General features: G+C 36.1%; 1 long non-coding RNA gene across 1 annotated transcript in view; it reads left to right on the forward strand.

Annotated features, from left to right (window-relative positions):
• The window catches only part of LOC142056434 (uncharacterized), a 33,159-nt gene that overhangs the window by 1,498 nt on the left and 5,733 nt on the right, over positions 1 to 25,928 (forward strand). Inside the window, exons 2-4 of the long non-coding RNA XR_012660334.1 lie at positions 9,926 to 10,049; positions 12,032 to 12,162; positions 15,306 to 15,403. This is a non-coding gene — a long non-coding RNA (uncharacterized LOC142056434). The remainder of the gene's footprint in view (positions 1 to 9,925; positions 10,050 to 12,031; positions 12,163 to 15,305; positions 15,404 to 25,928) is intronic.

Here is a 25,928-nt window from a genome sequence, read left to right on the forward strand (position 1 = left end):
CTGGCAGTCTGCTCATGTTACATTGCTCTTATTCTTCTTTGGGAATCCCATTATGTAACTATTCAGGGACTGACATTCTGGGGGTTATGCATAAAGGTGTCTCTAGTAGGCCTTTAGGTACCTCCTGTCCTTTTTGATTTATTTCTTATCATTTTCAGGATGGTATGGCAGCTTGCTGCTAACACAAATAATTTGTTTTGATGCTAGGAAGTAATCACTGCATTTGCAATCAGAACGAAATCTAAAGTTTAAATAGAGCTGCATTTTAAAAGTTTTTATAGTTACTAGAAAGTTAATAAAGCACTAACAGTTTTTTAAACATCTTCACAACACAGTAAAGCGATGAAGCAAAAACAGTAGTAGAAGTCAAGCTGAACAGCTATGAAGATATAACATAGTGTACATAAATTAAAAGTCTGTTGTTCTTCAGTGGACCCTAACAGTGCTGTAGATCAAAGCATGGGATTAAAGCCTGAAGAGAGCATAGTCCAGGATGCAAAACCCATCTAAATAGAAACACCGCATTACTGTTAAACATGTTAAAAATCTCCCAGAAACATCACAGACTGGTGTAGAAAGCAAGATCTTTTGCAGCACATTAATAAAACCCGCCTGACAAATCATGCACAGATAATATTGTTTCAATAACGGAGCGCCACGCAAGAAGCGCCTCCCCGTAACTAAATCACAGAGCAGGATGGAACATACTGCTCCTGCTGTGCCATCATAATATCAGCTGGGTTCATTATTTATTTCCCCAGTTCCCCAGCACTTTCATTCTGTCCCTTTTCCCCCTCCCAATTCATAGAACATCCATCACAGGATCAAAGGCTTTTATGCAAGAAAGCATTTCCACCAACTGCTCTGTATAGCAAGTTTAAAGTGTCATAATTGAAAGCCAGTAACCATAGTCGTAGTGCCTTGAGTCATAGCCTAATCACAAGGTTTTTAAAATAAAGTGGTTGAAATCTATGGTACTTTTTGTCTTCTGTTTACAACCAAATAAATATTCCATTGGCTCTGGGACACTAAGATTTTCCTCAATTCAGGCTGTGTTTCTTTCCATCCCATAAGAGATGGCTAATTTAAAGGTTTACTGATTTAAAAATCTTTTCTCCTTTCCCCACCACCTAATAATTAATATTTCTCCTCTGGTCTTCAAATCAAGCAGAAATCAGCCTACAGGACAATCAATTTAAAGTTCTAAGTGGCACTTAGAATACTGAGAGTGGACTGACCTTATAAACACAAATGACTAAGAGATATCCCTAACAGTGTAGAGATACAGGTCTAGGTCTTGCCCTGTTATCTTCCGATGGCAACAATGGCTACTATTGACAAACAAAGGAAATTTTTTCTGTCAGATGTAAGATTCCTTCAAATGAATTGTCCTGATGTTTAGAATTGCATATAAAAAACCCCAGATGCCATTCTGTTGTTCAAGTTGGTGTAACATACATCTGCAAAGCACATTCCTCTCCTGTGTCTAGAAATACCCAGGAGGCTCCTTTCTGATATATTCTGCTTCTGAAACATGGATGTGTTTCAATACCTGTTTCCCATCATCTCCATTCATTAGCAGTACAAAAAGTCAGAGAGGAGCCACTATAAGAAATGCGAGCTGAGAATGGGCAATAGAAAAGTGTCAATAGCAGCAAGAAAAATCAGTAGCATGCTACTGTAATTTGGTCTATTTCCTTATTGTAGAGTTAAATGCAAATGTTAAATGTTTTCTTTTCACGGAGTGTAATTTCCATTCTCCTTATATTTAAACATTTGTGTTTGAGTCAAACCAGTCTCCTTTGCATTCCACTCTTAAATAGATGTATAGAGGCATGCCCAAGAGTTAAATTTACAGATAGCATGGTTTGCTTTTTTTTGAACACACATAATCTTGTGTGGCATTTAACAAATAAGTGGAATTTATATTTAATGTAAATCTCGAAGGTAGAAACCATCGTTCCCTGGGTGCAGCAATTCCAAAGACTATGGAAGTGCCATTCTCGAGCCATTACAAAAGATGAAGGCACTGTAGTAAGCTTCAGTCCTTAGTTCCTCTACAGATGATAGGACTCCCTCATATTTCCTCTAATGCTTAAAAGCACAGGGGGAAAAAAGCCCTGGATATTGATCAGTGTCTTAAATATCAAAGTCCTATGTAAATACTGTACATGAGCCTGATATGTATAGGGAAAAAAGAAAGAATAAGAAAAGGCATTTCAGAGTCAGTGCCAAACCACTAGAACAACTGCTTACTAATGCATTTTCTGCCAGTTGAATCTTCCAATCCCAAGTTTTATTACACATTTCTTATCATATTGCTTATCCACTTGGAGTAACCAGTTCTATGGACGAGAAGACTTAGCTACTGAAAAAGGATGGTACAGTGGATTTCAGGCTGTAGTCCACTTCTCTCCTTAACCCCTCTCTTCACATAAAACATATAGGATTTAGTGGAAACATTTAGGAGTACTGCCGTTTTACTGATCATGTGCATAATGGCCTTCCTCAGAAACAGATTTAAAAACATGTCTTTTTTTGTACAGGCCCTCATTTAGTATTTCCTTATATGATCCTAAAAAAGGATCTAAGCATGGTGGCTTGAAGCTCATCAAAAGCAACTGAAATCTTTTGCTTAACTTTGACCAGGCATCCTCACTATAAAACTTAACCCATGGGAAACTGTTCTACACCAAGCCTCCAGCTAGGGATCCTGAAACATAGCTTTATCCATTCATTTTCTCTAAAAATATTGCCAGGAAAAATAACATTAATTCAATGAGAACATCATCACTGCTGCAAAATCGTCTTCTGCAGTGCTTGACCTAGCAACCTGCACTTTATTATCTAGAATTTTTTCCTTCATTTGGTATAAAAGTTTATCCCTCTTGAAAATTAATTAACAAGGCAAGAGTCCTTAGTCTCCAGCCCTTTGATAGTAGTTGATATTCAGGAATTACAGGATTACTGATATTTCTTAGTTCTCAGGGATTCTCTTTCTAAACTGTTAAAATCAAGATTATTGGCATCTAACATCAGAATTTCTCTATGCTACGACTGGACGACTGCAATAGCAAAAGACCCTTGCAACAATAAGGGGTTAGTATGATGCAACAATGGACAGCACAAGGCAGCATCTCAAGAAAAGTGTTTGAATGACCCAAAGCAAAGCACATATCTTTAAAGCTGCCCTAAATTTAGAACGGAGAAAGCCTTAGCACACATTTTATTCAGCTGTCTTACATTAGGATCTTTCTTTTTACCATAATTTTAATTCCCACGTATGCAGAAAGCACTGATTTAGCGTCATGTGCACTAATTAACCTCTCCACGTAGTGATGTTGTTCATTGTTATAGCATCCGACTATAAACAATAAAATGGCTGATTGCAAATTTATGCTGCCTCTTAACTGAAAGCTGAGCACAATCAAAACTGTGTATAACTGAAGCCATGTCACTGTATAACCAAATTTAGAGTCAAGAAAACTTATTAAGATTTAATGGCACACGACCACTACACACACAAAAGCTTATCATCTCACGTACCTTCCTGCAGCAGTCTTCCAAGTGGCAATCTACAAGATAAAGAACGTATTCAGAATCTTTTTCCCCAATTATAAAACTTTGGAATGCCAACAAAACAAACCAGTCCTCAATCAATTCAAGAGACATTTCTATATAATTGCTAAAACAATGGCAGAAATAATTATGTCTATAAAGAGATGCAGTTTCCACTAACTTTGTTCCTGCATACCTCTCTTCAGTCATACATATTCTGCTGCATTCCCCCACGTGCTTTTTCAGTGCTTCAAACCTTCTGTTCAATATTTTGCTGTTCTCAAAATTAAGAATATGCCAAACCCTTCAAATGCAAATTGCTGAAGTATTAAAACTTCAAAAAATTGTCAGACAGTATTGAGACAAATTAATTTCCAAGCCCATTACTGATTATTACTGATTAGGATCCTCATTTTCCTTTATTATTTAATAGGTTTTCCTTACAAAAATCAATTATTTTCTCCTACGTAATATAGACTTTTACATATTTGAACATTTATCCTTCTTTCCTTAGCCATCTTGTTTTAAGCTAAATAAGATCAGGTTTTTTCCATCATTTCTGTGTAGGTTTTTATTTTGTAAAGGTCTGCTTATCCTTATAACTGTCATTTGAATAATATTTAGTCGATCTAGGGGTTCTTTGAAAGATGATGCCCAACACTGAAAAAGGGTACTTCAAAACTAACCTGTGTTGTGCAGAACTAATGGGAGCAGAACAAAAAAAACCCAACCCATTCCTTGCCATGTACATTCCCACATGGTATTTGCCTGTTAGGCAGATTCACGTGCAGCTTGCAATCAGCTGTAACTCCTGGATATTTTTTGAGGATTTTCTATCCAGCCAGATATTCCCTTTCCTGCAGCTGTAGATCTGACTTTTCCAACATAAACGGAGCACTCGCACTTTGCAACAGAACAGTATCGACTATCTCCTTTTTTTTTTTTTTTTTGGAGTAATTTCTTGACTTTATTGAAATTATTTCCAATTTTAAGCCTACCTGTCTGTGCTGTCCTTGCTAGCTAGGTCTCATCTGTAAATGTAATCAAGTAAAGGTGTATTCCACCTACGCTGCCCTTGATTCCTTGTGGTCAGCAATAGCATTGTTAGTGACCTATTGCAAGGTTTGGCTGAAGGTCGAAACTTCCCTCCTGAAGTGCTGGTTCAGAGTACAGGGTTTGATTCAGCCTGTCTTACCAATTCAGAAGCCAAAAATGCCAAAATGTGGGGACATTTGGATCTGAGATTCCTGCTCAGGCCTATCTTCATTTTTCACAGTGATGAAAATAGTTGGAGTTTAGTTTAAAAATACACCAGGTAGCGAACCTCTGGAATTTGTTGTTGAGAAGTTGAAGGCAGACAACTGTGAGGTTTAAAAATGGATCAGACAAATTAATGGAGATGAGGACCATAAACTGATACCAAAAAAAAGGTAGGAGTAGAGGCATTGCATACCTAATTCAATGAACAGACGCTGGAAAAACATGCAGGAAATGGACTGCAGAAGCAGACAGTCTTGTGTGCTCTCCCTAAATAGCATGTTCAATTGCAACTGTTAGAGACAGAAAACTAGATAGACAGTCTAGACGGATGGCTTGTCTGAGCCAATAGGACATTTCTTATATTTTGACGGAAACCAAATCAATTTCTCATTGATTCAGGTCCAAACCACAAAGTAAATTTGTTCTTGTCTTTTGGTCTCATGTTCAGACCATGTATACTTAGTCATAACAAAAATACTTGCTTTTACACATCATTATTGCTCCAGAAGTCAGTCCAGCAGATAGGGTTGGAAGAAAGTACGCAGGAAATGCAATCTGTAAAATATTCTTTATAACCTACAATGAAATGAATAAAGAGTGCTATTGCCATCACCATTGAAACTAGATTTAATCATTCCACCTTAAAAAGAAAAAAAATCTAAACAAAAAACCATGTATCTGCTTTTTGGATACATATCACAGAAAAACACTAAAGCAGCAGATTAATTTTTTTTTAACAAATGATAAGACAAAGCAAAATAAGAAAGCTACATACTAATTTTTGGTCAGGAAGTTACCATTACTAATAGTTTGAATTGGCACCATGCTTAACTTGGTTACTAAGAAAGTTTTGTTCTCTGCTAAACAATTGCTTAATAAAAAACATAACATGTTCCCTTCAAAAAGTTGTATGATTTGTGCTGAATCAAGAGTGTTATTGTTACTATCAGACATAAGGATACATCCTGGGCACAAAACCAGAAGAATGAGAAGCCACCATCTGTAAGAATTCAAAATTCAATCCCTGACCTTTTCATTTTCCAATGCTTAAAAAAAAAGGCAATGACAAAGAATTAAAGGACAAAGGTGCATTGATACGCAGATTGCATCAGAGGCCGCAAGCAATTCCTTCCTTCACTGTCTGGCCAGGAAATTTCATTTTCCTAAGCACTCAACACTGGGTGACACAGATCTAGTTCCCTGTGATATAGTGGATATAGTGAAAGCTGTGCTAATTTCCCCCCTTATCATTAATGAATTTATGTACTAAGAGACATTCTTAGACCAGTTCTTGACTGTTTCTACCTTTCAGCACAACCTGTTAACCTATCTCCTTTGGCCAGTCTCTTGACTTTCAGCACTTCAGGCTAGGCTAGGCAGCTGGTGCATGTAACATAGAACCAGATCATCACTGGGCAAAGCAGCCTTCAGTACAGCACATCCGTCGTCCTTATGGTTGCTTATCTCTGTAACCTGAATTTAAGCAGCTACAACTGATCTAAAAAGCGGGCAGCATGCTGGGCCTAATCTATTTTCAAAATTCCTATCCCATCACAAACCTACAGCTATACTCCACGGGGACACTTCAACTAATCTGTCCCAGCGTAAAACTCTTAAGTGCAAAGGGTAGAGCAACAGACCATTTTCAGTAGTAGGTTCCAGCTGTGGAACTCAACCTAATCTTCTCTATTGATAATGAATATAAGCCTGAGTGTATTCAAAACTAAAAACAACCCCAGCTTCTTAGTAAGACTCCCTGCAGCGATGGCATCTTCCCAGGGTAACCAGCTGATCCGGATAGAGAAGGAGGAGGTAGACACACAAGCATATAAAACAAAAAAGCCAAAATTTTCAGGTATTTTATTAAAAAAAAAAAAGGTCCTAAAATGTGGATTATTACATTAAAATAATGTTTGGAAGTTACCTTTGCTTACCTTTTCTGCTTTAAAATTGTGGGTGGTCATAAAGCCAGCTTTGTCATCACCTTTTTTTGGAGCCAGATTTTGTTCTTCCTCCCTAGTAACCTCAGCAGGTTAGTCATAACTGTGTTCTAGTCCCTTTATATAACTATAGGGCCGCTCACAGCTATCTCACCTAAACAGGACAGAAAAAATCCTGGTCATACTGCCATCTTACTTTACTGTTCCCATGAGACGGGACCAGTCAGGAGCAGCCCCTGTGCCGCAGAAGGTCTGCAGGATGAGGGAATGCACTGGTGCTGGGCTCTGAGCTGGCCCAGCTGTGGAGGTACAGAGGAGGTCAGACTGTCAGAGCACCTGGTGAAGCTCAGTGAACCCAAACTACATGGCACTGCTGCTGCCTGCCACAAAGACAGCCACAAGAGAGATGATACAAGCTATATTATAGTTTTAAAAGCATTTTTATGCTTATGAGGGATTGCAGATAGCAGACGGCTGCACCACACACTTTCTGCTCTTGGGTTACTCCAAGTAACTCTCTAATCTCTTATAACAAAAATAGATGTTTACTGGTGGATCTTTGGAGTTCTAGCATTCTAGCTGGTAAAATTACATAAAAATTAAAACAGTCCAAAGGGATATTTGTTTCAACATGGTTCTGAAATGAGTGTTATATTCACCTGGTAGGCTATATGTTTATAGTCCGCAGTTTGCACTGAAATCTTCAAAGCAGCCAGAGGGAATTAGGAGCAATTATTAATTGTAATTATATCCTTTTATATTTTAATAGGTTCCTTTCAAATCACATCTGATTTTTATAAGTAAATTTTCCTTTTCTTGCTCTTATCCATGCACATAAATGATTTCTCCCAAAAATATAGGACTCTCTAACTCAGATAAAAAAGAAATGTATTCATGTACTGATATTAATAACGAGGCTGTTAACGTTCATAGGAGGTCTTGAAAAATCATTTGAGTTTTAAAACTATGGAGGAAAAGTGTATTCCTTTTTTTCCCCAACTGAACTTCAAAGTCTAGACATTACAGTACAGTAGTTTCAAGGGTTTTTCTGCATATTTATTGTGTGACCTATTGTTTAGTTAAACTATGTAACAGATGCCTTGTTAAATAATAATGCTGAGTGCCAGTAGGAATAAAACAACTTTCTGAGTTCACTCTATTCTCAGTCAAGGTCAAAAAGAGCTGGGACTAAACTCGGTGAATTTTCAAAAGCTTACCCTAAATATACAATATCAAAGTTCATAATCAAGAAGGCTCAGTTCATCAGTCAGCTTCATGTTTGAACAGCAGTGGGAGTAATTATAACACTACTCATTCTTTCAGGTTGGCTTGAACACTTGACCTTATAAGCAAACTCCTTTTTTTCCACCTCCTAAGATGCAAAGCCAAACCATTTGATTTTAACAAAACAGAGCTGCCAGTTTGACATTTCAAAGCACATTTAACTGCTTTCTTTCATTAAAAGGATAGTTTATCTTAAAAATAGAAATTTACAGGCTATTTCTACTAATTTTTACCAGGCAAAGATTCAAAAAATAAAGTTTCTGCTTGCTTGACCTTTTCTTCAGTTCATCAGTTGAACTGTATTTGTTCCAGCCTCCACAATACACAGAAATCCCCAAATTCATGCAAATGCCAGGATGCCTCAAGGGCACCGTTGCCTTTATATTTTTCTTACATCATGCCAGCATTCACAGACTCACACGGGGCCAAAGAATGTGAAATCCAAAAGGAGAATTACAATTGTTTTCAACAGTAGTCATGTGTGGGCAGATATTCAGCAAAACTAACCACACCCGGAAAGTGTAAAACAAATGGAAGAGGATCTCACCTTCCTTTTGTGGTCCCAGAATTAAGGTTCTAAAGCCAAATGTCTGGTTGCCCATCTCAGTCAATGAAGAGCAATAGGCCCCTTCCAAAGGAGAAGTCATTCTCCATTTCTTTGGCACTTACTTTAGGACGTCCATAAAACACGTTTACTCTCTGTTGATAGGGGGAGACTATACGCTAACTTTGAGATCCCTAAAGTTATAGAAGTCTCATGCAGAGAGTCTGCATTGGAAAATATGTCCCTGCAGAGCCCCAGTGCTGTAAGGGGATGTCCAAGAAATATAGGAGGAAAGGGAACCAGAATTTAAGTGAGGTAATTAAATCCCTGAAATCAGTCTCCAATTTGGCAATTTGACTATCAAAATGCAGCAAAGGTAACTGTGGCGTACTTGATAAAATGAGTGTTTGATTGTTGTCTGAATGACTTCATGCTTTCATTTTAGAGCTTACTCATTCTTTTCAGCTCTTTATTGAACAAAAATTGAAAGGTATGATAGATCTCAATGTTTAGACATCTTAGTAGGTTTTACTGGAGAAATATCAAATTAGTGGGAAAAAAAATCACATTGCAATTGGCTGAAGTCAGTCTACAAAGTTATAAAGTGAAGCTAATGTCATGTTAGAAGATGGTTAGTGAATGTCCATAAGATCCACTGGTAGTTGTTATCTCAAGGAAAGTTTTACAATTTTAAAGAATATTTGTAATAGTTACCAACTGTATTTGAAAGCGTTTGTTGTAACAGAGCGATTTTCACTAATTCTGAGACACTCAGAAACTAATTCTTAGTGCTTTTCATAATCAGTCACTATGAAGACTGAGAATAAAATATTTATCAGCAGCAAAAGGATTTATTATTTTTTAAAATTTCTTTTCATTATAGAGGGGTATTCCTCTCCATAGGAACACAGTCAAAAACTAATTTATCTAGACAAAAATTACATCAAGAGAGCAAAATTACACTGACTGACAACTATAAATATATATGACTATATATACTATATAGTGAAAGGTCCTTTTCCATGTCTATCATCTGTAATACACTGTGATACCTTGAGCTGGTATAACAGAGCCAGTCTAACTGTATAATCTCTTTCCCAGCAGTACAATATTTACACTCTACTAGTAACCAGAATATGCTCAATAATCAGAAATTAAAATTATTACTGCTCTTTTTCTGAATAATCCATAGTTAGAGCTCTTATAGTCAGGGACAATATCCATACAGGAATCCAAGTCATGTGCAGAAGTGATACTCAAAAGTTTATTTTTTCCCTATATGTAACTGCACTCATCTTTTTCTCCAAATTTCCCATTTTCTGATGTTATCTTACTGTAGTCTGTTTTACAGACTAGTATGTAGTCAAAGGCAACCTCTCAAAGCCCAAGAGCTCAGCTACATGGGCAGAGAAGAAACAGAACAGAATAGAGACAGGATTTTGTTTCTTGGATCTGGCCATTAGGTAAGTGCAGTCTTGTCTTTGCTTCGCTACTGGGGGAGTTCTGCACAATTGTCCATGAAGGAGAAGGCAGAGTCAAGTCCTAGAGCTACGACGATTATTATATGGAGCCAGGATTTTATACATTCTTTCTGTACATCAAGCTGGGGAATGTGGTGGGGAGAAACCCCAAGTCTAGCATATAATATACTAATATAGCAAATTAATATCTAAAGTGAATACTTTGACATCATTTTGCCTAACAAAGTTGCTAGCAGCAAGCACCGTTGCCACAGATGCTTTGACACAGCATTGTGTAAATCCGATCCAGGAATTCGATGCTCAGATGTCCATTTTAGATCCTTAATGCTCTCATCTTTCCCATGGAGTGATTTCTATTAAAGACATTGATTCCTACCCAAGATGAGTTTTCCACCAAAGACATTTGGACGGTCAAAATCAAGCAGAATAGAAATAATATATTGCTAGGTGATCTGAAATTCTGACTGAATTCTGGGATACAGTCTTGGTGTTATGAAATATGCTGTAGAGTGCTAGGCTTTACTAAGTGAGACAGTAGGCTACTGAATAAATGAAGGCAATCACATTTTAGACAGAAGCAGGGTTGGAAAAGTTTAAAGAGTTGAGGTGGAACAAAAAACAGATAAAGAATAGATTCAAGGTCAGAAAAGAAAGAAAACCCAATTTTCATTCAATCAGTATGAAATCTCTCTAAAGAAACACCAAATAGACTAATTACTTTATTACTACGAGAGTAATTATTTGATCTTAAAAAGTCTAATTTTCAAATTCTGAGACTACTTTCTCAGGGCATAGTAGTTCCTCACAAGGAAATTCATGACTTCTACAAGTGTAAATATACCTAGAAGAGTCTTCAAAACCTCATGATGGGGCATTGTGCATATTTTTTGGTGGGGGAGGGAGGTGTTTTTGGTGGTGGCTGGTATTTTTTTTTTACCCTCCAAAGACTACATGTCAAAAGGTTCTCATTTTACACACCTACCCCAAAAAACCTAGACAACATCTCCCGCTGCATTTTTGCTGCCAACCTGGTAAACTCTGAAAACTAAAAAGTAACTTGGCTCTTTCTAGTTGAAGATCCCTGTCTTATAAAAGATTACTTTGTGAGAGAAACTTGCTAACAATTTTGGTGATGAGATTAATCTGTTATACCTAGGTCGAGCTGACTCTCTCATGGCTTCTTTAGTATTTCAGGAATAACACATTGAAAATATTCTTGTTCACAAAGTGAGCAGATACTGCTCAATAAATAAAGGTTACAGTTTTATCAAGGAAGAAGGAACCATATTTTTAGTTGTTTTTTTTTTATTTTGTTACCCCACCCCACCCCATAAGAGAGAGCATGCCATTTTTCTTTCCTTCTTCTTGCACTGCAACTAACAAGCCTTTACAACATGTATTATTAATAGTCATAACTTTATGATGATATTCATCTAACATGGTAAACTTCCTTGCTGGACTCTGTATGATAATAAGGACCTTTTGTGTGTGTGTGTTTGGGGTTTTTTGTTGGTATTTTTGTGTGTGTGTGTGCTTGTTTGGGGTTTTTGCTTGTTTTTGTGGGGTGTCTGGTTTGGTTTCTGTGGGGGTTTTTTGTAGGTTTTATGGGGCTTTTGGGGGGTTTTGTGGTAGCTTTTTGAGGGTTTCTGTGGGTTTTGTTTTGGGTTGCTGTTTTTTTGTTTTGTTTTGTATTTTGAGTGAATTGTGAATTATTTCAACAGAACTTTTATATAATTTTAAAGAGTATGTTTATTCCTGGAATTGACATGTATATCACATAATATAGACAAAATATATCCTAAGCCTGCCCAGGTAAAGAAGTGGGCAGAAGGGTGTTTCACAAGTCTGATTTTATTGCAGGTAAAAACACATTTAACAAAGCCTCTTAGATTATATCAACAGATGAACTACATAGCTAATATTAACTATTAAAATCTAACATCACTTTATTTTTCCTCTTTCAGGCAAGATTTAGGATACTGTTCTGCCCCCCCTAAAAAGAAGAAAAGGGAAAAAAAAAGCATCTGAGAAAAAAAAAATACAACCCCCCAGCTGAGAGCTGCTAACCTATGGTTTGCTCATTGAAATCACTATGGTACTGCTTGAGGACGTGAGAAACAGGGAGCATTTTACTCACAGTTATAAAGTCTTCTAAGTTAGAAATACAGATACTGGAGACAAAGAGCATTCCTGTATGTCTGTCGCATTAGAAAGGAACTCCTTTGATTCAAAAACTTAGTTCTGATCATCATTGATCCACGTCCAGGATTATATGCCCAGATCTGCTTTTTGCAGACTATTGTGGAATGGTGTTTTCACCGAGTCTCAGAATTTCACAAACTAGTGCAGAAGCATGCAGATTTTCCCTACTTATAGCGCTATGGTAGTCCTTACACTCTGCATGTATTATGGGATGTTTTTTCAGCAAACCATATGTGAAAACTCCCCACAAGTTGACCCAGTCCTTCTGTTGGAACAAAATTTATGGTTATAATTTAAACAGTGTCGCTTTTCCTTTGTGTATCTCACAAAAATGAAACAAATGGGAACATGACACTATGTTCCAGATACTCTTTCATTTATAGCTAAATATCAATTATTTTATATAAGCAGTCTGATTTTCAGAAGTATCTGGCTTTCTGAGAGCTAAGTTTAGTTTCTCTGAATGCAACACTTGGTTTCTCTAGTATTTGAGACTCAGCTTAGAAAACTCTGCCCAATATGTCTATACACATTCTCACTGCAAACAGTAAATGTCTACCTCAGAATGAGGAGACTGTACCTATCCACCCAAACTTTCTTGTGCAAGAAATGCAAACTACTCAACTGAATTAATAGCAGAGCAGAAAGAGAGTGCCAACTGAAATACAACTTCTACATGTGAAATCTATTCTTTAGAGGCACTGTACTTTTAATTTATTTAGAATGATATTTTCTTTTACCAAATTATGAATAGATAGTAATTCCACTGATTTTTTTTCTTCATGAATTTAGCTGGTCTGCCACACGATAAATTTCACAGTTGCGGTAGTAGCATTCTTTTTAAATGATACCATGTATGTTGCCTTCATGTTCTATAACTAAGTAAAAATTAGCACATAAACTTCATTTTGCATTAACTACAGAGGTTTATGCTTGATTTAAACAAGGTAGTTGTTATTTACCTTTTTTGCCACCTACTTGAGGTAGTAATTCTAGGAAGTTGCAAAGACTATAATTACGTTATGACATTCATTATGTATTCTTACTTCAAAGGAGAAAAAAAAATCGCGTGAAGTAACATATCCTATTAATCACAGAGATCTGAAACCATCTAATCTTTCTCTATAACTTTGGCTGGAAATCTATTATAATGTCAAATACTATTAGTGAAGCCTTAGCTACTCAACATACGCAACACAAGTTCTTGCGTGAGAATTGAGCCAACAGAGTTATAAGACAATAAAAGGGCAGCAGGGCCTGCGGCCTCTGCTCTCTAATTCAGTAACATGAAGAAAAAGCGAATTCACTAGGAGCTGTCAACTCTGAAACATCTCAGTTCAACATGATTTCACCAAAGATCAAATGGAAAAGGCTAATCTTGTTTTCTAGACACTTAAATCCCATTTTCCCAGGCAGATTTACCCCCTGGTTTGTCCAAATGTGTCTTAAACAGAATATCTTATTCTGAAGAGTCTTTTTTATTTTTCCTCTCCCCCTCTCTAATACAACAGGCACAATAGCACCGAATACATCAGTGTCAAAATTATTGTTTCCAAAGATTAGGCAGAAGGCCACAAGACATCTTTGGAAAGTAGAAAGCATGTCACTAATACTCTTACAGTACATTTATACTTTATGAAAATATTTACTTATACTTGTATATCAGAAATTTTCAGCTTGTTATCCTCCCATACTTGTAGTCATCCTGCATCGGTAGAAAGCAACACAAACCTTGATTAGATCTGCTGGGGCCTCCAAGCTCTTTTTGCTTTTTTATAAATAAAAGAGTGACAGAAGTCCAGTTTTACTAATATTTGGTGAGAGTTTTGTACATGAAAAACACCCTGCTGCTCAGTCATATGCACGCTACCAGAATAGTTAAAATTAATAAAACATGTAGCCAAAATGTTGCATAGGATGTGTTACCTACAGAAAAACTGTAGTTATAAAGATTCTAAATATGGGATTTAAATAGGCATTTTCCCCTTTTGGCATCTGATATTTAACTCTAAAAGCATTGCTTTGTTCTCCTCCAAAGATTTGATTTCTCCATTTCCGTGATTTTTCCCTTCAGCAAGATTTTATTTTCAATTCAAAGACCAAAGTGTTAAAATGAAGTAAGAATCTATGTTGTACTTAATTAGCAGGAAAGTTTACCAAGTTTTTATCTGTGAATCTGACTCAAGTCACAGTGTTATAAGAAATTCCACTCTGGATGTAACTTAGTGCCTTGCATTCATTATTTGCTTCGGGAGAGGAAAAAGAAAAGCTGATATTCCAATACTAGTAAAGTCCAAAGTTGACTAAAAATCATAACAAAGTTTTCCACTATCTTCAAACGCCTTAGTCTTGGCAAAATTGATAGCAACATAGCTCCAGCGTTTCTCCATCAAGTTCAGTCCTGTACTGAAAGCAAGGGAAGTATTCCTTTTCCAGCTTGGCATACTCAACAACAGATCTTTCTACTTCTTCATTCTATAGGAATGAAAATGTAATTTAAGGACAAGATGAGGCGTACAGTAAGTCGATTCTGTCATTACAAAAATGCTTTCTTTTCCATTTAAAATTTCCTACTTATTTTGAACAGAAGAAAGCAAGCCAAGAATCTAGGCAGGTAATACTATTTTACTAAAAATCTCCCATTAAAAAATTACAGTTGTGTGCATTCAGAAAGGGAGGACAAAGCTTAACTCTTTGTTTTCCCTCTGTTAAAACAGCCTTTTTTTTTTTTCTATGTAAAACGTCAATGAAGGAAACCGTTAAGGACCTGAAAGGACCTGAGCACATACTTTTTAAACAATGCAAATATCTGTTTGATGTAATATATTAGTAATTTTTAAACTATGTTGATCAAATCAACATATAATTACCTTCGTGGATAATATGGCCTATATAGGTTAAGGGAGAAATGTTTTAGAATTCTTGTATCACTCCTACCGCTAAATAAACAGGTTGGGATGGTAAGCAGTGACTACCACCAGAATACACAGTAGCCTGCGTCACTCCCAAAGAGATGGTTTTTGTTTGTTTTTTCAGTAATAACCTTTCTGAACCAGAAGTAATTGAGCAGCAAGAAACACCAAAACCCCATAAAGCCTTTTTCAGACAGCTGTGTCCTCAAAGAGGACAGAGAGGTAAGTCATTTTTTTCCAAAGGTAAATTCTGACATTAGGTACAAAATGTTTTCCTACTTTCTTTTGTCCTGTTAGCTACCCTCAAATACTTTTGAAATAAATGCAGGTTGTATGTTGCTTGAAAACACTGGGAAAGAGAGCCTGTCTAGCCTGCTATCACCCTTACAGTGACCAACAGCAGGTGCCTGGGGAAGACGAAGGCACGCACATAGGTATACTTCCCCAGAATATTTTCTAGACCTCAGCAAGATGCAGCTCAAAACCTTCTTGAGCAGAAGTGTTATCTTTTTTTATATAACAGTTTTAAGTTATTTTTCTTCTAGGAATCTGAACCATCACCCTTAAAGATCATGTAAATTTTTGCTATCCATAACACCGTGTGGCAGCTTAGTAATATGTGTGTGAAGAACCATCTTCCTTGGTTTGCTCTGAATACCACTGGTTTTATTTTATGCCCCTCATTCTTATGGTGGAACTGGAAGAAATGCCTATCCACCTTCTCCTCTACACATCTGATTTTGTAAACCTTCCATATACACCTTAGTTTTCTTTATTTTTACCCTGAAGGTTCCTAGTCGGTATGCGTTTTCTTCATGCAGAAGATAGCTTTGTAAATTTGATTATCCTTGTCATCCTTCTCTAAATCTTTTCCTCATTCATAACTGAAATGAAGGGAGAAGGACTGCAAACAGTTCTTGTATGTTAGTTGCAGATTTAAATAGTCACAGTGGTGTTTTCTATTTAATTCCTCTAATACATTCCTAATAATTCTTAACATTGATTTCTTTCTTTATTACTAATCATTAAGTCAGGGAATAATCCTTATATAGTTACAAAAATTTGCTCCGAAAGAGAAATATAAACAAACCAACCAAAATCTAAAAACAAAAAACCACATGCTTTCATATTGCAAACCATACAGCTTTTTATGCTAAGCCTATGGCTCACTGTAAAATTACAGATCCTATAGTTGACTTTCAAATTTAAAAATAAAGCTTAAGTGATATTTTAAGAAAAGTGCCCAGTTTGCTAGTATTGCAAAACCTGCCCTTGATAAGAGGTAGTTTTAGTGTTTTCAGGATACCATTCTAATGCTGCAATGGCTCTTTCTTCCTAAAGTCTTATCTAACTCATACAAACCATCCAGAAACTTATGTGCACAAGCTTCTCAAGAAATAAAGACACACTAATACTTTAGACCTCCACTCTGTGGATAAGAAAAGACTCAAAACTGCATTATAGCACCTGAAGGGGGCTATCACTACTCTTGCTGCTAGAATATGATAGGATGCTACTGTTCCTGTAGCTTTTTTCCTCTTACCCCACTGGACTGAAAGCATTTGATGTAGGCTATGTGATGCATTACGCATTTATGTAAGCTATGCAATGGACAGTAACTTACATTAAACCCCTGTAAGATTCAAGGCAAGAAAAATACACTTGAAGTAGCACATTCCCCTTCTGTGAGGACTGAAGGTGATGTACTAGTCAGCATATCAGAGGCAGTTTCGCCTAACAAGCAACTGACAGGGACATCTGTCAAGAGTCATTCAACTGACAGTCATTTCTGGAAAATTACATTCATAGGCAAAGATGTGTATATGTAAGATAAAATATTCAGTTGGGTTTGTGGTTAAGATATAGCTTGCTGCTTCCACCTCTCAAAAGATTTATGGTTTTCAGTTTGAGTTCTCTAATATACCATAAAAGATAATTTTAGGAGCTCTTCACTTTGAATTTAGGGTTAGTTAAAAAGCAGAAAATCATAACTGACCGAGTAAGATACAGTCTTGTTGCAAGCCCAATGTTGCCTTTACTTCAGGCGTTTGGCTTCTGAAAGCTTAAAACAAATGAAAAAACAATGGAATTTAAGAAATGAGAATGCCTAATTTCGCAGAAATAAGACAACCAACAAACTAAAGCAAATACTAATAAGACCTCTACTTGTAATTAGTGAGCGTGACACACACGCTGAAACAAACCATCACTACAAGTGTTCTAGTTAGATCTAGATGCTCTTTTGAGGACATGTTCTAGGTTACAAAACTCAAGTAACAAATTCTTACATACTGTATTAAGGCTGGTCTGATCAGATTTAAACATGGAGAAAATATAATTTTTTTTTTTAAACCTTCCCCCCTCCTGCTCCCAGTAAATTTCCCTAGAACAGACCTTGCTCTCATAGCTGACAAAATACAAAATATGTGGCAAGGATCTGAAAGACATATTATCCTTCTTTCAGAAGGTATAGGTATGAACACGTCCTATTTACTTGTACTTTTTGGAATCAAAATACTCAGCAAGAGAGGCTATAAAACAGAAAACAGTTGTTACTGTTTAAGCCCACAGCACTCAAACTTGTAAGTAATATGGACTCAGAAATTTCAGTGTACTTTTTAATCGCGTTCATCTTACAAGTTCTGTGCGTTTCAGATAAGAGCACTAGCTGTATTAATTACCAAGCTGCCAGTTGTGGCTTCCTGTGGCTTGCCACTTTTCTGCTTCTCTTTTTCAGCTGCCCAGCATGGAACATATATGCAAACACAATTTAAATTACATAAATGGGTCCGTATGCACTGTTGAACCACCAAGCTAATCTGCCTAATTGAGTAGTAACCAACAAGCAGGTAATAAGCCTCATTTCTGCAACTCTTTACTTCTTGGTTAGTATTTGAAGTGCCTCTGAGGCCCTACCTAACAAGAAGAATTCTGAAGTAAATACTAAAATGTGAACTTTCTAGAAGTAGAGTATAATAAAAAAAGAACAGTCAAGAGCTTCTATTACCTTTTTGGAATCCTATGGCATAAGATACTAATACATTAAACATATGTTAAACTATATGTTATGTAAAATTGACCAGTATGTAAAGTGTCTTATGATGGCAATAATATCTGTGGTCATGGCTGAAATTCATGAAGTCTTTTCCACTCATTTATTCTAATATAACCATTTAAGAGTAACTAACAGCTGCTGCAGAATGAAAATGCTTGAGTAATGTGGTCTTCCAAAAATTCATTTCACAACTGATGCCCCTGGCCGAGATTACCGTATAGTGCATTGCATTCTGACTGCAATTTGTAAGCGGTGTTATTCCAGAGGAATGCATGTGACAGAGACATGGTTGCTGATGCAACATGGTGCTCAAGGGGAGGTTGGGGGCTGGGATGCAGAGGAAAAAAAGGAGGTATTCACTCCTGCTAAAAGTAAGGAAACACTATGAACTTATATTCAGGATATCATCTACCTAGACGTTTATCTCTGCTGCAGAAGGATGGGAAATTATGGTACAGTTTAGCAACTGTCATGGTTGACTCTGTAGCAAAAAGAATGTTTTTATTTAATAACCACCATGAGAGTTGGATAGTGTATGATCTGTATTAAACAAAATAGAGAGGACTACAAGAGTGGGCAAAACCCTGAAGTTACCTGCCATGACTCTGCAGGCATTATGTTGGATATACCACAAGCATCATCTAGCAGGACCTCACAGATAGAAACACTTTGAGATCTTGAAGTGTTCGTAAGAGGGAAGTCCTAAAATTCACCTTGAAAATCCTCTTTCTGCAAATGCAGAAAATAACAAATATTAATCTGTTTCTCTTAACTGAATGTCTAACCATATTTTCCAAATTCTAATGAAAAAGAAAGTATAAAGTGAAAGACTCCATCGTATTGAGAAGAGTGATAAATTGTCGTTTGAAGGCAAGGTAGAACAGCTAGAAAGAAGTCACACTGTCAGTGCAAGAGGTGGTAAATGCAATACAAATAAGAGCATAATGAAAAAAGTAATTGATGAAGCACTGACTTCCCCTCATCCCCTTCTGGTTTTCTGTTTCCTAATTCTAAGCATCTGGGATAACAGAGAGAGAATTGAAAATGGGAAGAAACATTTTCAAATCATTATCATGAGATGATTTACTGTGTATGAATCATTAGTAAATATTAAAAAGAGTGATGGTAACAGAATTAAGGAGCAGGCAGTTAGGAAAAGAACAAAGTACAACACTATTAGCTAGCTCATCAGTTAATGAGCTTCAGTTTACTGGATGTAGCTTCTAAAAGACAAAGATGTTGTAGGGGTCTGTTGCACACTGCCTAACCCAAGGATTAGAATGATTTATTGCTTAAGCATCTATGACATATAGGGTAAAGGAGTTATCAGGGCATTCAATTTAGGTTATATATGATAGAATCCTCTATAGTAAATCATTAGAATTTCTACAAACTCTAGATAATTTTTAATACAAACAGAATCAAGTCCAATGTACAATCTTTCTAGGAGACTGCAGATTAAACACTGAGCCAGAAACTGGTTACCTAGGGACCAATAAGTATGGCCTGTTTATATTATGGATGAACAGAGGACATTTCCAAGCAACACCCACTCATTCATTCTCATATATCACATACTCAGTACATCAAAAGGACTAAACATTCAGTGATCTTGGTATAACGAGACAAACTTAGTAGTAGGCTAGTAGTACTACTCCCAAAAGACATGAGTGTTTATTTGCTATGTGGGCCTGGGAACTCGGGTCATATTCCTAGTCTTAAAATGACAAATAGCATTACAACCATGGGTATCTTCCAAAGTGAAAAGCAGCCCACATGGTCAGCAGACTGCTTGACTTTCTTTAAAACTAAATGATACTGTAAAGTCAGCACTAACCTGTAAGTCCCCATCCCTTCAAGGAAAATGAATAGTTGGATCTAATCTATGAAGGACTAAGAGCCATGTATAAAAGAGATAAAACATTGTCAGCTATAACAGTTAAACTATGATAATCAGTAAACGCAGGCATGCCACGTCTGTCTCAGAATTACAATTAACCTGGTTATCTAAAGTAATTTACTTTTCATCTTACATTTTCCATGTAACACTACACTAGTATCTAAGGCTAAAGCATGTCATGCTATGTAAAGAAGATGTAGTTAGAAAAGCACATCATATTCCAATTTACAGTGGTTTTTTTTGTATCAATGGCCAGTTAAAGATATCACTAAAACAAATAAAATAACAATGTGAATAATTTACAAACTGCATATAGAACTGCACCCTAGTTTTTCTTTCCATCTAGGTTTGTCAGTTGTCATCCTACCTTTAGCCAGTTCGGGTATAACAAAAGCTTCAAGGGGTCAGAGACCTGTAAAATGCCATAAAAACATACATTTAACCCCACTGTTTGGAACAACGTGAATATCTGTTCAGTCACAGGGCTTTACGTAATAAGATTAATGAAATTCATGAAAATATATTTCTGAAGTTTGAGATAACTGGAGCAAAAGTAAGAACTGAAGCATTAATAAGTAATTTACGACAAAGTATAACCATGAATTAAACGTATTTGTTTTACATAGAGTACTGCTAATTACAGTTGCAGTCAATAGTGATGTTTTTTCTTTCTACCCCTGCCCCAGCCCTTGAAAAGAAAATGTTAAAGCTCTAATAGTCTAAACATGCTTTTCTTTAGTCCCTCACTCCACAAGAAAAGGTTGCAAAAAAGGCAAGTGTGTGAAAAGTTTGAGAAGAAAGTAGCTCAGAGATTTGACTTAAGTCAAATAATTTAATTGGCATATAAACACTAAATCAGCTAAATAAGCATGTAACTGGAGCAATATGGACACTCAATTTCTGCAGAATATCCCTTAAACACCAAGTCTAGATGACTTACTCTAGAATTGCTAGAAGGTCCCAGGTATACACTCTTACCCTAATCCCACTTCACCATGGTTCGCCTACTGTATGTCCTGCTGTTTCAGCTGTACATAGTGAGGGAGACCAACATAGCTGCAGCAGAGAAGCTCTTTGCTGGGGTAATGTCAAGTAGAGCTTTTCTGCTCAGAATTGGCCTAAGTTTGTGTCGTGAACCACTGATGGATAAAGAGCCTCACTCTCCCCGTTAACCCACCATTTACTAGTTCCACAACGTAATTTCTTTTTTGCTCTTAAGACCCTATTTTGCTACCTGTCTCCATTCATCAGTAGTGAAAAGAAACAAATCTGCAAATTGGAGACCTAAGGAGATTTGATTGACCTTCCTCAGAACTATTTTGCCTAATATAGGTTTAGACTATGTATTTCTAACAGGGCTTTTCATTGCATAGCAGTTATCTACCAAAAAAGGAATGTTATGAGAACTAACACTGAGCCCTAAGGTAAGGGAGAGATTCACCTTACCATAAAAGTCTCATTGCCAAGAACCTTGAGAGACAATCACACGGTGGTTAGCATACTTCAAATAAAAAGAGTTAAAATGTTGCTCAGATCACACCCAAGTCTGGGAAGGAAGCTGCACTAAAATCCCTGTTTTTGTTCAAATTTTTAGCATATTTTTGGATTAATTTCCCTTGCTGCCTGATCCAGCAGCTGCAGTGATAGATTCCAGACCATTTGGCAAAATTCTTTCTTGCATCTGAGAGATACCTGAAGTTATCCAAACAAAGTTCTTTTCTCAGGTAACATGTAAGTTATTTATATATACCGCATTACTGTAAGCTGAGACTTTATGGAACACAGGAAAACAAGCAAGCCTAAATTACCATACCCAAAGTTGCACAGGTCATTAAAACCATGAAGATAAATACTATCTTTGAAGTCACGGTTTAGGCTACTACTTACACAGTAACCTAAAGGAACAAATTATTAAGCAAGCGTATCATTCACTCCTGAGAACTCGATTGTGACAGTGAATGTATTTTTTATTCACACTCTGGGAGGCCAAGCAGTCCCTGCAAGGTACTATTTTTTAAAGGAATTTTTAAAACAATTACCGTTGAGAGAAGAGTCACATAAAGCTGCAGGGGCACAGCACAGGCACATTCAAAAGGTTTTGAAGTGGCCAAACTTTATGTACACAGAAAGGCTAAACATTTCTTGTTTCTGGGTCACAGGCCATCAAGACCTTTGACCTTCAGGCTATAGATCTCTTACGCAGGCAAATTACTTACACTGCAATACTTCATAAACAACAGAAGCCCTAAGTGTCCCACCAGGCATTACAAATAGGGTGGGGTTACACTTGGGATAGATTTGATTTGGATGGAAATGAGCCTCCCTGGGAAGTCTACTTAAGCCTTTTAAATAATGCCTGAGCACTGGCATGATGATTTAGTTTTAGAATCCTAGTAGATAATGATGCTGCTTTGTTGTTTTAGGAACATAGCTGGCATAAGTCAGTATAAACATGCAATTCAGATTTACTTTTTCTTTAAATTAGAAATATTGCACAGTAGATGAAAAGGAAACTACATCAGCTCCCCAACTCTAATTTGGTAAAATGATTCTTGTTTTAGCTGAATTCAGTATTTCACTGCTTTCCCTTTCTATGTTCATAAATAAATACTTAAAATCCAATGTAGAAACAGAGGAAAAATGCAAATTAGAATAGCACCTTCTCTAGGTATCTTCCATTCATATTGCCTCCAAGTTCTGAAGTGCCCTCTTAGTTTTATGTATTCAGTAGGCTAAAATAAGATAACTTACATTTTAAGGGGCAACTAGAAGCCCATGCTTTTACCAGAAGAAAGGAATAGTCACTCTAATTATTTCACTTTTCTCCAGCTAATAACATGCATATATATCCCTGTCATATTTGATAAAGTCATAGTTGATAAAGTGAGAATTTGGATGGTTCCTGTTTGAACCATTCCCTTTCACCCTTAAAACTGCATTATCTCTCATTTCTTTCTCCTTCAATTCAGTGTCTTTAGGAGCCACCCTAAATCAGCAATTTTTAATAGATATGTCAATATCCAATACACTATATTATTCAGAGGGATAATCAGAAAGGTGTCACAGGATAACTGCTTACGATTCAGTAGCACTTCACTCAACTAAGAAAGAGCTAGGGTAAAAAAAAAAAAACAAAACCAAAAACCAAAACCACCATCATCAGCTTCCTTTCCTTCTGTTATTTTAATGCTTAGTATGTGTTTTAGGCTGTTAGAACACTAGGAATAAACAAATGTTGAAGCATGCTCCAGCCATATTAAGAACATCAATATATGTAGAGTCATGGTCATTTACCCCAGATGCAAAAGTCATAAGATTCGTCCTTCCCCTCAGGAGAGTAATAAGTCACCAAATTCAGCTTATACTTTAAACTGTTTTTTCTAGAGCTGAAAGAGCTCCTGAAACAGCAACTAAAGCGTTATCAGCCAAAAACAGGGAACAGAATTTAAAAAAAAATCTAGTGAATGGGGAATTCATTTGGGAGATGGGAAACCGACATCAGATCCTTTTTTCAAGGTTTAGGCAACAGGAACCATGTATTACCTACCCAAGGAGGAAGCAAAGTCAGTCAATTATTATTTGACTTGATTTTACTTAAGATTTAGCTCTGGTATTTTGGAAAGACTATCCTAAATATCTTAATATCATTATAGCATTAACAAGAGGTTTAGGAAACATATGCATTAAAGACTGAGTTTTTCCTGTCCATAATTTGAGAATAAATGCTTTTCCCCCCTCTTTCTATGTCAGATGCTGATAAACATTTATTTTAAAAACCCTGACCCTTTAGTAAAAGGAAAAAAAGAAGAGCTTATGCAACAGACAGGTGAATGAATTCTATCAATGGAGTGGTAAACCTCATTTATTCTAGTTTTTCTGAATCTAAATTATCGCAGAAAATAATTTTTACAGTTATCTTTAATATAGCATTTGTATCTTGAATGCCTGGTACTATTTGGTTCCTATTCTACTACCCAGTTCAGGTATTAAAATGTTTTATAGTTTGGTTACTTATGTTCCCTTAAAGGAAATCCACACAGCTGATAATTTGTGACTTAGTGCTATACATCTAACTAGAACAGGAAGGGCTTGTCCAAGCTTTTTGAAAACAGTACAGCATTTAGCATCAGGCTTTTAGGTAACAAAACATTCCCTCTTATTTTACATAAAACCTTTATTCTTTAAGATCTTATGCTGACTACCTTTAAGACCTGAGCAGTATAGGTAAATGTAGCCTTGTCTGTTGGTATGGAAATTAATAACTTTTTGATTGACATCAAGTTTTTAATTCAAAGGACAAGTACTTTTGAAACAGTATAAGATGATCACTGCATAGTAGAAGTCTACTAAGTCAGATAATGGAATAGACTTGAGCAATATTTTGAACTCTATGAAGTTCTTAACTTTTTTGAACGCTAAGTTAACTTTGGGGCATTCAAAACAAAATGAGTTCTCACGCTATTAGATTTCTTAGTGTTAAATGATACCTGGTTTCTGAGTATGTCTTTTCACTGTATGCACATTACATTAAGGTCTACAGCATTATGCTAGAAATTAAATTTAAATAGATGTAACAAAATTAGATGTTGCCATAAGAAGTATCCCAGTCCCAAAGGGTATTCCTTTAGATAAACGTAGTTTCTGTAAAGTGTTATTTAGTATATTTCATAATTCATCTTTAGAGTCTAGTTGTGAGATCCTATTTTATATCATGAAAATATCACTTTAAAAATTGTTAATAAAATATCTCCAAAATAGACTATACCTATATAAACATGATATTTCTGCACAAGAAATGTCTTGAAGAGTATGTACTTTCCACCACCCAAAACTGGGCCATCTTTCATGTTTTGGTTTCACTAACCTAAAAGGAAAAATTGAATAAATTGGAACTGTTTAACAAACAGGAGAGATAACAGGAAAAAGACACGGTAGCCTTTGAGAACTGCTGCACATATGAAAAGAACAGTCTATTTTCTTTACTCTCAAGAATAAGAGAAGGTCCTGTATGGTGGAGAGGAAGATTCAGGCCAGAAATTTTCTAAGAACAACTCAGCGTCATAACAGATTATTTTTAAGAACATTGCTAGACAAATTTCAGTTAAGAATTCCACAGGTGTAGCTGGATCCTGTCTGAGTGGTAAGGACTATTATTTGACCTCAACTTTCTTGGAGCCATATTATAATATACTACAACTATAACCAGAAGATTTTTTTCCTTAATAACGTGAATAAGGTGTCACTGATAGTGAACGAAGGCTTAAAGTGTTGTCTTAGGCATTTAAAATAATTTCTTTTTAAAATCAAATACCAACATGAAAACAGAAGTAATATAAAAAAAACAATTTAACAGAGTCTTTTAATGTAATTAAAGGAAAACCCAAACCAAAGCAAAAACAAGAAATGTTTTAAAATCATGAATGATATCAATTCCCATCACTTTTGACTGTATGCCAGATTTCTTAAAACTCAATAGTTTTTGTTTGCTGTTGCTTCCTTTATGGAGTGATAAATCCCACTCAGACCAACGTTTCATACAGTATTCTAGAAGAGTTCCATCATATTCTAATGAGAATACTACATTTTTTGTTGTTGCAGTCTTTTTATTCTGCAGTATAATACATAGCATTATCTTAGTTACTGAAGTACCCTGTAGCAATTGTAAAAAAAGGTTGTTTGCCCCTAAATTAGTTTCACCCACACATAAAATGTTCAAACATTTTAAGCAATTCCACACTTTAAGAAATTCCAGTTTTTAAATGCATTTCCTAACCCATTTATTCCAGTTGTCT

Source organism: Phalacrocorax aristotelis, chromosome 4 (genome assembly GCF_949628215.1).
Source record: "Phalacrocorax aristotelis chromosome 4, bGulAri2.1, whole genome shotgun sequence".
Taxonomy (NCBI): domain Eukaryota; kingdom Metazoa; phylum Chordata; class Aves; order Suliformes; family Phalacrocoracidae; genus Phalacrocorax; species Phalacrocorax aristotelis.